Source organism: Castor canadensis, chromosome 6 (genome assembly GCF_047511655.1).
Source record: "Castor canadensis chromosome 6, mCasCan1.hap1v2, whole genome shotgun sequence".
In the NCBI taxonomy this organism is placed as follows: Eukaryota; Metazoa; Chordata; class Mammalia; order Rodentia; family Castoridae; genus Castor; species Castor canadensis.
In genome coordinates this window covers 63,711,391-63,724,425 of record NC_133391.1, presented here as the reverse complement: position 1 = coordinate 63,724,425, position 13,035 = coordinate 63,711,391, and the positions used below count along the sequence as shown (strand labels likewise).

The following is a 13,035-nucleotide window of genomic DNA, read 5'->3' as shown; positions in this document are numbered from 1 at the left end:
ACACACGTGTATATACATATATATTCACCAGTTAGATAGTACTTATCAAAATATTTTATTACATGTCTTTTGCATGAGCACTGCCACTCCTACATACAAGTATAATAGTAATCATAAAGACAAGAGACCTATGTACAAGGATCATCATTGTAGAAATGATAAAAGATTGAAAACAACTTAAAATCATTCAGTAATATATTGGTTAAAAATAGTTATTTTCATATTATGGAATACTTTGTATATTATAGTCAGCTATAATATATTTCCAAGACAGATTATTGGAGATAAAATCAAGATTCCTCATAATAAACATTGTACATTGTCATTTATATATACATGTATTCATCACCTATATGTGAAGGGTTATTTCTCCAGAAGTATCTCAAAATAACCTGCCAACTATTTTAGAAAGAATGTCAGAGAAATATGTCTGGGGATATAAAATGGGCAGGGGTAGGAGGGAGAATCTTTTTACTAGATGCCTCTCACAGTTTTTTTGAACTTTTTGCTCTAAAAAAACTAACTATTCCAAAAATGGCCAGGCTTAGAAAGACAAAGGCCCCATGTTTTCTCTCATAGGTGGAAGACAGACACAATACAAACACAGGCAATATTAGGAAAAACAAGTTATGCTGAAGGGAGGTCACTAGCAGGAGAGGGAAGCTAAAAGGAGGAAGTTAAGTAGGTGAATATGGGTGATGTACTTTCTATATAGGAATGAATGTAGACATTTTAAACCTGTTAAAATCACCATAAGAAGGGGACTAATGTAGAAAGGAGAAAAATAGAGGGGATGAACCAATTTGGGCTATAATACATCTATAACTGGAAATGTTACAATCAAACTCCCTGTATAGCTATCTTAAACAAACAAAAATGTGGTTTTTCCAAAAACAGAGAACAGGAAGGTAAAACAGGTCCTTTCTGGGAGGAGGAAGAATATGAGAAAAGGGTATAGGAGGGTGACTGTAGTGGAAATATTATGTACTCATGTATGAAAATGGAAAATGAGACATGTTAAAACTATTCTAGGAATAGGGGGAGGGGAAATTAAGGAGAATGATAAATTGGTTTCATCCCCTTTCTTTCTCCTTTCTACCTTAGTCCTCATTTATGATGATTTCAACAGGTTTAAAAATTCCAAGACAATAAAAATAGAGAATTTGAAAAAGCAAAAGAAGAAATAAAGGAAACCATAGAAGCACTGTATAAACACCAAAGTGAAAGAGAGAACACAATGAATAAATGGATAAATGAACTCAGGACAAAAATAGACAACAATAAAGAAGAAAACTGCCAGGATATGGAAAACCTCAGAAAAAAGAATGAAACAGAACTGCAAAACAAAACGGAAGGCCAATCCAGCAGAATAGAGCAAACAGAAGACAGAATCTCAGAACTTGAAGATGAAATGGTAATTAAAGGAAAAACCAAAGAACTATTAATTAAACAACTCAAGACCTGTGAAAAGAAAATGCAAGAACTCACTGACTCCATCAAAAGACCAAACTTGAGAATCATGGGCATCGAAGAAGGAGAAGAGGTGAAAGCGAAGGGAATGCGTAATCTATTCAACAAAATAATAATGGAAAATTTCCCAAATCTAGAGAAAGATATTCCCATACAGATGCAAGAGGCCTCCTGGACACCAAACAGACCAGATCAAAATAGAACTACCCCATGACATATCATCATTAAAACAACAAGTTCAGAAACTAAGGAAAGAATATTGAAGGCTGTAAGAGAGAAAAAACAAGTAACATACAAAGGTAAACCCATCAAAATAACAGCAGACTTCTCAACAGAAACATTAAAAGCAAGAAGAGCGTGGGGTGAGATCTTCCAGGCATTGAATGAAAATAACTTCAACCCCAGGATACTCTACCCAGCAAAGCTATCATTCAAAATAGATGGAGCAATAAAAGTCTTCCATGATAAGCAGAAACTAAAACAATATGTGACCACAAAGCCACCATTACAAAAGATTCTGCAAGGGATCCTGCACACAGAAAGTGACACCCAACTTAACCATGAAAAGGCAGGCAGCACCAAACCACAGGATAAGAATAAGCAAGACAGTAGAGAGTAACATCAAGTTAGGTACACACAATCAAACCTTCAAACAACTAAGACAACTAAATGGCAGGAATCACCACATACCTATCAGTACTAACGCTTAATGTTAATGGACTTAATTCACCCATCAAAAGACACCGTTTGACAAAATGGATTAAAAAAGAAGATCCAACAATTTGTTGCTTACAGGAGACTCATCTCACCGACAGAAATAAGCATATGCTTAGGATGAAAGGCTGGAAGAAGATTTACCAAGCCAATGGCCCCCAAAAACAAGCAGGAGTAGCAATACTTATCTCTGACAAAGTAGACTTCAAACCTACATTGATCAAATGAGATAAAGAAGGACATTCCATACTAATAAAAGGGGAAATAGACCAAAAGGAAATAATAATCATCAATCTGTATGCACCCAATGTCAACGCACCCAATTTCATCAAACATACCCTGAAAGACCTAAAAGCATATATAAACGCCAACACAGTGGTTGTGGGAGACTTTAACACACCATTATCATCAATAGATAGGTCATCCAAACAAAAAATCAATAAAGAAATCCAAGATCTAAAATATGCAATAGATCAAATGGACCCAGTTGATGTCTACAGAACATTTCATCCAACCTCTACACAATATACATTCTTATCAGCAGTTCATGGAACCTTCTCCAAAATAAGGTCATAACCTAGGGCACAAAGCAAGCCTCAGCAAATATAAGAAAATAGAAATAATACCATGCATACTATCTGACCACAATGCAGTAAAAGTAGAACTCAACAACAAAAGTAAAGACAAAAAACATGCAAACAGCTGGAAACTAAATAACTCATTACTTAATGAAGAATGGATCATCGATGAAATAAAAGAGGAAATTAAACAGTTCCTGGAAGTCAATGAAAATGAAAAGACAACCTACCGGAACCTATGGGACACAGCTAAGGCAGTCTTGAGAGGAAAGTTTATAGCCATGAGTGCATATATTAAAAAGATTGAAAGATCCCAAATCAATGACCTAATGATACATCTCAAACTCCTAGAAAAACAAGAACAAGCAAATCCCAAAACAAGTAGAAGGAGAGAAATAATAAAAATAAGAGCTAAAATCAACGAAATAGAAACCAAAAAAACCATACAAAGAATTAATGAAACAAAAAGTTGGTTCTTTGAAAAAATAAACAAGATCAATAGACCCCTGGTAAACCTGACTAAAATGAGGAGAGAAAAAACCCAAATTAGTAGAATCGGGAATGCAAAAAGGGAGATAACAAAAAACACCATGGTAGTCCAGGAAATCATCAGAGACTACTTTGAGAACCTATATTCAAATAAATTTGAAAACCTTAAAGAAATGGGCAGATTTCTAGATACATATGATCATCCAAAACTGAGCCAAGAGGAAATTAATCAAATGAATAGACCTATAACACAAAATGAAATTGAAGCAGCAATCAAGAGTCTCCGTAAAAAGAAAAGTCCAGGACCTGATGGATTCTCTGCTGAATTCTATCAGACCTTTAAAGAAGAACTGATACCAACCCTCCTTAAACTGTTCCACGAAATAGAAAGGGAAGGAAAACTGCCAAACACATTTTATGAAGCCAGTAGTACACTTATCCCAAAACCAGGCAAGGACACCTCCAAAAAGGAGAACTATAGGCCAATCTCCTTAATGAACATTGATGCAAAAATCCTCAACAAAATAATGGCAAACCGAATTCAGCAACACATCAAAAAGATTATTCACCATGACCAAGTAGGCTTCATCCCAGGGATGCAGGGGTGGTTCAACATACGAAAATCAATAAACATAATAAACCACATTAACAGAAGCAAAGACAAAAACCACTTGATCATCTCAATAGATGCAGAAAAAGCCTTTGATAAGATCCAACATCATTTCATGATAAAAGCTCTAAGAAAACTAGGAATAGAAGGGAAGTTCCTCAACATTATAAAAGGTATATATGACAAACCTACAGCCAGCATTATACTTAACGGAGAAAAACTGAAACCATTCCCTCTAAAATCAGGAACCAGACAAGGATGCCCACTATCTCCACTCCTATTCAACATAGTACTGGAATTCCTAGCCAGAGCAATTAGGCAAGAAGAAGGAATAAAAGGAATACAAATAGGTAAAGAAACTGTCAAAATATCCCTATTTGCAGATGACATGATCCTATACCTTAAAGACCCAAAAAACTCTACTCAGAAGCTTCTAGGCATCATCAATAGCTGTAGCAAGGTAGCAGGATATAAAATCAACATAGAAAAATCATTAGCATTTCTATACACTAACAATGAGCAAATGGAAAAAGAATGTATGAAAACAATTCCATTTACAATAGCCTCAAACAAAATCAAATACCTAGGTGTAAACCTAACAGAAGATGTGAAAGACCTCTACAAGGAAAACTATACACTTCTGAAGAAAGAGATTGAGGAAGACTATAGAAAGTGGAGAGATCTCCCATGCTCATGGATTGGTAGAATCAACATAGTAAAAATGTCTATACTCCCCAAAGTAATCTACATGTTTAATGCAATTCCCATCAAAATTCCAATGACATTCCTTAAAGAGATTGAAAAATCTACCGTGAAATTTATATGGAAACACAAGAGGCAACGAATAGCCAAGGCAATACTCAGTCAAAAGAACAATGCTGGAGGTATCACGATATCCAATTTCAAACTATATTACAAAGCAATAACAGTAAAAACAGCATGGTACTGGCACAAAAACAGACATGAAGACCAGTGGAACAGAATAGAGGACCCAGATATGAAGCCACACAACTATAAACAACTTGTCTTTGACAAAGGAGCTAAAAATATATGATGGAGAAAAGACAGCCTCTTCAACAAAAACTGCTGGGAAAACTGGTTAGCAGTCTGCAAAAAACTGAAACTAGATCCATGTATATCACCCTATACCAAGATTAACTCAAAATGGATCAAGGATCTTAATATCAGACCCCAAACTCTTAAGTTGATACAAGAAAGAGTAGGAAATACTCTGGAGTTAGTAGGTATAGGTAAGAACTTTCTCAATGAAACCCCAGCAGCACAGCAACTAAGAGATAGCATAGATAAATGGGACCTCATAAAACTAAAAAGCTTCTGTTCATCAAAAGAAATGGTCTCTAAACTGAAGAGAACACCCACAGAGTGGGAGAAAATATTTGCCAATTATACATCAGACAAAGGACTGATAACCAGAATATACAGGGAACTTAAAAAACTAAATTCTCCCAAAACTAGTGAACCAATAAAGAAATGGGCAAGTGAACTAAACAGAACTTTCTCAAAAGAAGAAATTCAAATGGCCAGAAAACACATGAAAAAATGCTCACCATCTCTAGCAATAAAGGAAATGCAAATTAAAACCACGCTAAGATTCCACCTCACCCCTGTTAGAATAGCCATCATCAGCAACACCACCAACAACAGGTGTTGTCGAGGATGCGGGGAAAAAGGAACCCTCTTACACTGTTGGTGGGAATGTAGACTAGTACAACCACTCTGGAAAAAATTTGGAGGCTACTTAAAAAGCTGGACATCGATCTACCATTTGATCCAGCAATACCACTCTTGTGGATATACCCAAAAGACTCTTACTCCAGAGGCACCTGCACATCCATGTTTATTGCGGCACTATTCACAATAGCCAAGTTATGGAAACAGCCAAGATGCCCCAGCACTGATGAATGGATTAAGAAAATGTGGTATCTATACACAATGGAATTTTATGCAGCCATGAAGAAGAACGAAATGTTATCATTCGCTGGTAAATGGATGAAATTGGAGAACATCATTCTGAGTGAGGTTAGCCTGGCTCAAAAAACCAAAAATTGTATGTTTTCCCTCATATGTGGACATTAGATCAAGGGCAAACACAACAAGGGGATTGGACTATGAGCACATGATAAAAGTGAGAGCACACAAGGGAGGGGTGAGGATAGGTAAGACACCTAAAAAACTAGCTAGCATTTGTTGCCCTTAACGCAGAGAAACTAAAGCAGATACCTTAAAGCAACTGAGGCCAATAGGAAAAGGGGAACAGGTACTAGAGAAAAGGTTAGATCAAAAAGAATTAACCTAGAAGGTAACACCCACGCACAGGAAATCAATGTGAGTCAATGCCCTCTATAGCTATCCTTATCTCAACCAGCAAAAACCCTTGTTCCTTCCTATTATTGCTTATACTCTCTCTACAACAAAATTAGAGATAAGGGCAAAATAGTTTCTGCTGGGTATTGAGGGGGGGGAGAGGACGGGGGCGGAGTGGGTGGTAAGGTAGGGGGTTGGGGCAGGGGGGAGAAATGAACCAAGCCTTGAATGCACATATGAATAATAAAAGAAAAATGAAGAAAAAAAACCACTTTATTCTTACATCAAATAAATATCAAATTTCCCTAAAATAAAAAAAAATTCCATATTCATTCTTGTATAGAAAGTACATCAACCATATTCATCTTCTTAACTTCCTTCTGTTATGGCCCCTCTCCCGTTAGTGACCTTCCCTTAGCATGATCTGTTTTTCATAATATTGCTTGCATTTGTATTGTGTGTATCTCCCACATATTAGAGAAAACATGCAGCCTTTGTGTTTCTTAGCCTGGTTTATTTCACTTTACATGGTATCCTCCAATTGCATCCATTTACTTCCAAATCATATGGTTTCATTCTTCCTTATAGTGAATCAAACTACATCACACACACACACACAAACACACATCACATTTTCTTAATATCACATTTTCTTAATCCATTTAGCAGTTGTAGAGCAGCCTGGTTGTTTCCATAGCTTGGGTGTTGTGAATAGTGCTGCAATAAATATGGGTTTGTAAGTGTCTCTATTATATCCTGACTTACCTTCCTTTGGGTATTTCTGTAGGAGTGTTATTGCTGGATGATATGGCAGTTCTATTTTTAGTTTTTTGAGGGGCCTCCATACTGTTTTCCATAATGGTTGTACTAACTTGCATTCCCACCAACAATGTATAAGGGTTCCTTTTTTACCACATCCTCTCCAACATTTGTTATTGTTTGTGTTCTTCATATTAGCCATTCTAGCAGAAGTGAGATAGAATTTAATGTGGTTTTGATTTCCATTTCCTTTATGACCAGGGCTGTTGACCATTTCTTCATGTGTTTTTTTGACCATTTGGACTTTTTCTTTTGAAAAAGCTCTGTTCAGTTCATTTGCCCATTTCTTCATTGGGTCATTGATGTTTTCGGAGTTTAGTTTTTTGAACTCTAGGTGTATTCTGGTTATTAATCTCTTGTCAGATGTATAACTTGCAAAGATTTTCTCCATTCTGTGGGCTGCCTCTTCAATCCGGTGACCATTTCTTTCATTGGGTAGAGCTTTGTAGTTTCATGCAGTCCCATTTGTCAATCCTTTCTCTTAGTTGCTGAGCCAATTGAGTTCTATTTAGGAGGTTATTGCCTATGCCTCCTAGTCTCAGTGTATTTCCTGTTCTTTCCTGCACTAAGTTCACAGTTTCAGATCTTATATTAAGGTTCTTAACCTGCTTTGAGTTAATCCTTGTACAGGGTGAAAGACATGGATCTAGTTTCAGTTTTCTACATACAGATAGCCAGTTTTCCCAGCAATATTTGTTGAAGAGGCTATCTTTTCTCCATTGTATGTTTTGGGCACCTTTGTCCAAATACAGGTGAGCATAGCTACATGAATTCATGTCTAGGACTCCTATTCTGCTCAACTGGTCTTCATGTCTGTTTTTATGTCAGTATCATGCTGTTTTTATTGCTATGGCTCTGTAGTACAGAGCACGGCTCTTTATGCTCAGTTCTGCCTTAGCTCTTTGCTTCTTTTGTGCTTCTAAATGAAACTTAGGGTTGATTTTCAATCTCTGTGATGAATGTCATTGGAATTTTGATGGAGATTGCATTGAACATGTAGATTACATTTGGTAACAGCCACTTTCACAATATTGATTCTTCCAATCCATGAGCATGGGAGATATTTCCATATTTGGTAATCTTCTTTCTCAGTTTGTTCATTATTGGAATATAGGAAGGCTCCTGACTTTTCTAAATTGGTTTTGTATCCTGCTACTTTGCTGAAGGTGTTTATGATGTCTCGTAGTTTTTTGTTGGACTTTTCCAAGTCTTTTAGGTATAAGATCATGTCATCTGTATATGGTAATATTTTGACTTCTTTTGCTATTTGAATTCCTTTTATTTCTTCTTCCTTTGTTATTACTGTAGCTAGGAATTCCAAGAGTATGTTGAATAAGAGTGGAGAAAGTGGACACCCTTGTCTTGTTAATGACTTTAGAGGAAATGGTTTCAGTTTTTCCCCATTTTGTATGATGTTGGATATATGCTTGCCATATATAGCCTTTATTGTGTTGAGGTACATTCCTTCTGTTCCTAGTTTCATCAGATCGTTTATCATGAAAGGGTGTTGAATTTTGTTAAAGGCTTTGCCTGCATCTTTTGAGATGATCATGTGCTTTTTGCCTTTGCTTCTGTTGATATGCTATTATATTTAATGATTTTCATACATTGAACTATCTCTGCATCCCTGGGATGAAGCCAACTTAATCATGGGTTATGATTTTTCTGATATGCTGTTGAATTCAGTTTGCCACTATTTTATTGTGGATTTTTGCATTTAAGTTTATTAAAGAGTTTGGCCTATAATTCTCTTTTATGTGTCCTTGTCTGGTTTTGGGATGAGTGTAAACTGGTTTTATAGAATGATTTTGGCAGTGTTCCTTTCCCTTGTATTTCATGGAAAAATTTGAGGTGTGTTGGTATTTGTTCCTCTTTAAAGGTCTGGTAGAATTTAGCAGTGAATCTGTAAGGTCCTGGACTTTTCTTTTTCAGGAGATTCTGTTGCTGCTTCAATTTCATTGCATGCTATAGATCTATTTAAGTGATTTATATCCTCTTAATTCAATTTGGGATGGTCATATTTGTTTAGAAATTTGTCTATTTCTTCTAGATTTTCCAGTTTTCCAAAGGAGGTTTTCAGTGTTCCCTAATGAGTCTCTGGAATTCCTTGATGTTTGTTGTGATCTCCCTTTTTCATTTCTAATGTTATTAATTTGGACCTTTTCTTTCCTCATTTTAGTCAGATTTTCTAGGAGTTTATCAATCTTATTTATCCTCTTAAAGGATAAATAAGATTCATTGATTCTTTAATGGTTTTTTGGGTCTGTATTTCATTGATTTTGATCCTTATTTTTATTTTACTCCTCTTCTGCTAATTTGGGTTTACCTTGTTCTTGTTTTTCTAAGAGTTTGAGATGTAGTATTAGGTCATTTATTTGAGATCTTTCTGTGTTTTTAATATATGCATTCTTGGGTTTCATCTTTCCCCTTAACACTGCCTTCATTGTGTCCCACAGGTTCTGATAGTTTGTGCTTTCATTTTCACTAAATTATAGGAACTTTTTGGTGTCTTCCTTTATTTCTTTTTTTAAAAAATTTTATTTTATTCATATGTGCATACAATGATTGGGTCATTTCTCCCCCCTTACCCCCTCCCTCCCATACACCACCTTACCCCTCGCTACCCGGCAGAAACTATTTTGCCCTTATCTCTAATTTTGTTGAAGAGAGAGTATAAGCAATAATAGGAAGGACCAAGGGTTTTTGCTAGTTGAGATAAGGATAGCTATACAGGGAGTTGACTCACATTGATTTCCTGTGCATGTGTGTTACCTTCTAGGTTAATTCTTCTTGATCTAACCTTTTCTCTAGTTCCTGGTCCCCTTCTTCTATTGGCCTCAGTTGCTTTAAAGTATCTGCTTTAGTTTCTCTGATTTGAGGGCAACAAATGCTATCTAGTTTTTTAGGTGTCTTACCTATCCTCATACCTCCCTTGTGTGCTCTTGGATCATTTTCTTGATCCATTTGTCAGTAGTGGGGCATCTTGGCTGTTTCCATAACTTGCCTGTTGTGATTAGTGCTGCAATAAACATGGATATGCAGGTGCCTCTGGAGTAACCTGTGTCACATTCTTTTGGGTATATCCCCAAGAGTGGTATTGCTGGGTCATATGGTAGATCAATGTTTAGCTTTTTAAGTAGCCTCCAAATTTTTTTCCAGAGTGGTTGTACTAGTTTTCATTTCCACCAGCAGTGTAAGAGGGTTCCTTTTTCCCTGCATTCTCGCCAACACCTGTTGTTAGTGGTGTTGCTAATGATGGCTATTCTAACAGGGGTGAGGTGGAATCTTAATGTGGTTTTAATTTGCATTTCCTTTATGGCTAGAGATGGTGAGCATTTTTTCATGTGTTTTTTGGCCATTTGAATTTCTTCTTTTGAGAAAGTTCTGTTTAGTTCACTTGCCCATTTCTTTATTGGTTCATTAATTTTGGGAGAATTTAGTTTTTTAAGTTCCCTGTATATTCTGGTTATCAGTCCTTTGATGTGTAGCTGGCAAGTATTTTCTCCCACTCTGTGGGTGTTCTCTTCAGTTTAGAGACCATTTCTTTTGTTGAGCAGAAGCTTTAAAGTTTTATGAGGTCCCATTTATCTATGCTATTTCTTAGTTGCTATGCTGCTGGGGTTCCATTGAGAAAGTTCTTGCGATATCTACTAATTCCAGAGTATTTCCTACTCTTTTCTGTACCAACTTTAGAGTTTGGGCTCTGATATTAAGAACCTTGATCCATTTTGAGTTAATCTTGGTATAGGGTGATATACATGGATCTAGTTTCAGTTTCTTGCAGACTGCTAACTGGTTTTCCCAGCAGTCTTTGTTGAAGAGGCTAGCTTTTCTCCATTGTATGTTTTTAGCGCCTTTGTCAAAGACAAGTTGGTTATAGTTGTGTGGCTTCATATCTGGGTCCTCTATTCTGTTCCACTGGTCTTCATGTCTGTTTTGGTGCCAGTACCATGCTGTTTTTATCGTTATTGCTTTATAATATAGTTTGAAGTCGAGTATCATGATACCTCCAGCATTGTTCCTTTGACTGAGTATTGCCTTGGCTTCATGGTCTCTTGTTTCCATATAAATTTAACAGTAGATTTTTCAATCTCTTTAATGAATGCCATTGGAATTTTGATGGGAATTGCATTAAACGTGTAGATTACTTTTGGGAGTATAGACATTTTTACTATATTGATTCTACCAATCCATGAGCATGGGAGATCTCTCCACTTTCTATAGTCTTCCTCAATCTCTTTCTTCAGAAGTTTATAGTTTTCTTTGTAGAGTTCATTCCACATTTTTGTTAGGTTTACACCTAGGTGTTTCATTTTTTTGAGGCTATTATAAATGGAATTGTTTTCATATATTCTTTCTCAGTTTGTTCATTATTAGTGTATAGAAATGCTAATGATTTTTCTATGTTGATTTTATATCCTGCTACCTTGCTATAGCTATTGATGGTGTCTAGGAACTTTTGAGTAGAGTTTTTTGGGTCTTTAAGGTATAAGATCATATCATCTGCAAATAGGGATATTTTGACAGTTTCTTTACCTATTTGTATTCCTTTTATTCCTTCTTCTTGCCTAATTGCTCTGGCTAGGAATTCCAGTACTATGTTGAATAGGAGTGGAGATAGTGGGCATCCTTGTCTGGTTCCTGATTTTAGAGGGAATGGTTTCAGTATTTCTCCATTAAGTATAATGCTGGCTGTAGGTTTGTCATATATAGCTTTTATAATGTTGAGGTACTTTCCTTCTATTCCTAGTTTTCTTAGAGCTTTTATCATGAAATGGTGTTGGATCTTATCAAAGGCTTTTTTTTGCATCTATTGAGATGATCAAGTGGTTTTTGTCTTTGCTTCTGTTAATGTGGTTTATTACATTTATTGATTTTCGTATGTTGAACCATCCCTGCATTCCTGGGATGAAGCCTACTTTGTCATGGTGAATGATCTTTTTGATGTGTTGCTGAATTCAGTTTGCCATTATCTTATTGAGGATTTTTGCATCAATGTTCATTAAGGAGATTGGCCTATAGTTCTCCTTCTTGGAGGTGTCTTTGCCTGGTTTTGGGATAAGTGTAATACTGGCTTCATAAAATGTGTTAGGCAGTTTTCCTTCCCTTTCTATTTTGTGGAACAGTTTAAGGAGGGTTGGTATCATTTCTTCTATAAAGGTCTGATAAAATTCAGCGGAGAATCCATCAAGTCCTGGACTTTATTTTTACTTGATTGCTGCTTCAATTTCATTTTGTGTTATAGATCTATTCAGGTGATTAATATTCTCTTGGTTAAGTTTTGGATGATCATATGTACCCAGAAATCTGTCCATTTCTTTAAGATTTTTGAATTTATTTGAATATAGGTTCTCAAAGTAATCTCTGATGATTTCCTGGACTTCCATGGTGTTTGTTGTTATCTCCCCTTTTGCATTCCTGATTCTACTAATTTGGGTTTTTTCTGTCCTCATTTTAGTCAGATTTGCCAGGGGTCTGTTGGTCTCGTTTATTTTTTCAAAGAACCAACTTTTTGTTTCATTAATTCTTTGTATTTTTTTTTTTTTTGGTTTCTATTTCATTGATTTCAGCTCTTATTTTTATTGTTTCTCTCCTTCTCTTTGTTTTGGGATTTGCTTGTTCTTGTGTTTCTAGGAGTTTGAGATGTATCATTAGGTCATTGATTTGGGATCTTTCAGTCTTTTTAATATATGCACTCATGGCTATAAACTTTCCTCCCAGGACTGCCTTTGCTGTGTCCCATAGGTTCTGGTAGGTTGTGTTTTCATTTTCTTTGACTTCCAGGAACTTTTTAATTTCCTCTTTTATTTCATCACTGACCCATTGTTCATTAAGCAATGAGCTATTCAGTTCCAGCTGTTCACATGTTTTTTGTCTTTACTTTTGTTGTTGAGTTCTAGTTTTATTGCTTTGTGATCAGATAATATGCATGGTATAATTTCTGTTTTCTTATATTTGCTGAGGCTTGCTTTATACCCTAGGATATGATCTATTTTGGAGAAGGTTCCATGGGCTGCTAAGAAAAATGTA

The 13,035-nt window shown here is 35.9% G+C and overlaps 1 long non-coding RNA gene across 1 annotated transcript in view; it reads left to right on the top strand.

The window, feature by feature from the left end:
• LOC141424119 (uncharacterized) overlaps positions 1-13,035 on the top strand; it is a 536,343-nt gene that overhangs the window by 500,403 nt on the left and 22,905 nt on the right. The gene's annotated exons all lie outside the window — the stretch shown is intronic.